At 53.5% G+C, this 2,421-nt stretch overlaps 1 pseudogene; it reads right to left on the reverse strand.

Moving 5' to 3' along the window:
- LOC102764150 overlaps positions 1-1,965 on the reverse strand; it is an 11,536-nt pseudogene extending 9,571 nt beyond the window's left edge.
- Between the last annotated feature and the right edge of the window lie 456 nt (positions 1,966-2,421).

A 2,421-nucleotide genomic window follows, 5' to 3' on the forward strand; every position in this document is an offset into this window, starting at 1 on the left:
ACTATTTGTTAAAAGTTTTCATAGCAAAAGCAATAATAGAGAGCTGTATGCAAAATATGTCAGAGGCTATAATGCTAAACGAAGTAAGCTAGTGACAGAAACACAGATATCACGTGATCTTATATGTGGAATCTAATGAACAAAATAAAGTGAAGAAAAAGAATTGAACCAGAGGCCTGGAAACATGGAACAGACTGATGGATCTCAGAGGGGCAGGGGGAGAGGATGGAAAGAGATTAACCAATGAATTTACATGCATATACGCATAACCCATGGACACAGAGAACAGCGTGGTGAGGGCCTAGGAAAAACAGGAAGGCAACCAGGTGGAGAAGGGTTAAGGAAGAATAAAATAGGGGGGAGGGCATCTGTAATACTCTCAACAATACAGTTGTGTGTGTTTTTTAAATGTAGAGAGCAGCCATGAATTTCACAAAGAGTCTGGGCAGGAATCTTCTAGTTCCTCATGAGCTGTCCATGGTCCCCCTTGCATCTCAGGTGAGCTCTGAGGGCCTGGAGGCCTCCAGGTGAGCACAGGGCCATGCAGAGTGGTGCCCACAGGTGGGAACACTTCTCACTACGGAATCATGCTCTGGGGAAGGTCCATTCCCCCTGCTTGGACAGAGCGAATGTGTCATTGGAGACATCAGAGTGACACTGGAGGGTCAGGCTCTGTCTATAGGCCACGATGGGGCCCTGCTGGGTCTGGAGGGAGGGCTTCCCAGACTCACCTGGGGAGACCAGATTTGAATACAGGGGTTGCTCCTCCCATAACCCCATTCTCCTGGCCTATACATCAGGTCTCACTGTCTCTCTCTGTGACTCAGGCCCAGTAGCCCTTGTGCTCCACTCACCGTCTCATATGGGGCTGCACACAAATTAATGACCCTAGGAACACCCCAGTATTTCTTGCCTGAATCAATGGAAGAGACAATAATGGGCCTTACCCGAGACCAGGAGCTCCAGAATATGACTGGGGTGTGAGCACACCTGGGGGCTGTTCCTGTAATAGCCATAGCATCTGAATGGCCCTTTATCGCTGGGGGTCACGGGGCCCACAAGGAACAGGGCCTGGAACTACCCACTGGGCAGTAGCTGTGAGTCCAGGGTCCAGGAGAGCCTGTCATCTCCTTCCTTAGTCAGAATGAACCTGTTAAATCCCTGCCCTGAGCCACACTGGAAGGTCATGTTCCTTCCTGAGATCATGACAGGGCTGGGCAGGGCTGAGAGGCTAGGTTTGCTGTAGGCTCACCTGTCACCACCAGCTCCAGAGAGTCACTGCGCTCTGACCAGCCAGCAGAGCTGCGATAGTAACAGCGATATCTCCCAGCACCACTCTCTGTCAGGCTTGTGATGCTGAACGTGCCCTTGTCTATCAGATATAGTGGTTTCACTCTGCACCCGGGGGATGTGCTTCCCTCTTTCTCAAAATAGAACTCCTTGGCCTCCTCAGGCCACTGACACCAGATGGTCACGGTGCTCCCCCAGGGCATCACAGAGGCTGGCTCAGCCCAGATGGTGGGTTTGGGGAGGGTCCCTGGAAAGAAACCGGAGGCTGCATGACCAAGACATTCCCCACCTTCATTTCCTAGCTTAGTGCTAGAACCTCCTCTTTAATCACCTCAACCCAGTACCTCTGTGCTCCCTCCTGAGCCCCAGGGGTGAAGTAAGAGGAAAAACATGGAGCCTGGGGAGGACTCACCTGCCTGCACGTGGATCCTCTGGCCCAGACTGAGACCTGGAAGACAGTGTCGGTGAGAGATTTGCACCCGGATGTCTGAGCTGATTCCTTTCCCATTAGAACCCCGTCCACTCGAGCTGCCTGAACCTGAGGCTCCCCATGAACAAGAGGATGAAGCTGCCCCTTCTGCTCCCCCTGCCCTTGTCCACAACTGACCGAGGCAGAGAAGAGCAGAGAAGATGGACGCCATGGCATCTGCTCTGAGGGCTCCTGCTCTGCAGATGGGGGAAGCCTGAGCCTGCAGAACAGAGCCTCACAGGATGTGACCAGTTAAAGGCTGTTGCAACCCTTCAGGGTTACCACACCCCACAGCAAGGAAACAGCCCCACCCCGGGGCCTGGCTCTGCGTCTCCCCAGAATGAGGCTCACCTGGCGTCCGGCTTCAGGAGGCTGGTCAGCAGTGTCTGAGGTCTCACCTGAGCCTCAGGGTCTCATGTGTCTGCTGGGCTGACTCCTGCTCAGGGAGGGTGTGACCCAGGTTCTGGTCCTGACTCAGCCCCTGAGAATCTGGCTCTGAACAGCCCAATGGGACACCTGACCACGGCTCTTGAGGGAGCTCATTTATGAAAGACTCTGCTGAGAAGATTTCCAGTAGCCTCAGCATTTCCTCAACTCTCCCTGGTTCAAGGGTCCTGGTAGGTTCCCATCCCTGCCCACCCTTTGTGTTTCCTGCCTTTTTC

Source organism: Myotis davidii, unplaced genomic scaffold (assembly GCF_000327345.1).
Source record: "Myotis davidii unplaced genomic scaffold, ASM32734v1 scaffold1097, whole genome shotgun sequence".
NCBI classification, from domain to species: domain Eukaryota; kingdom Metazoa; phylum Chordata; class Mammalia; order Chiroptera; family Vespertilionidae; genus Myotis; species Myotis davidii.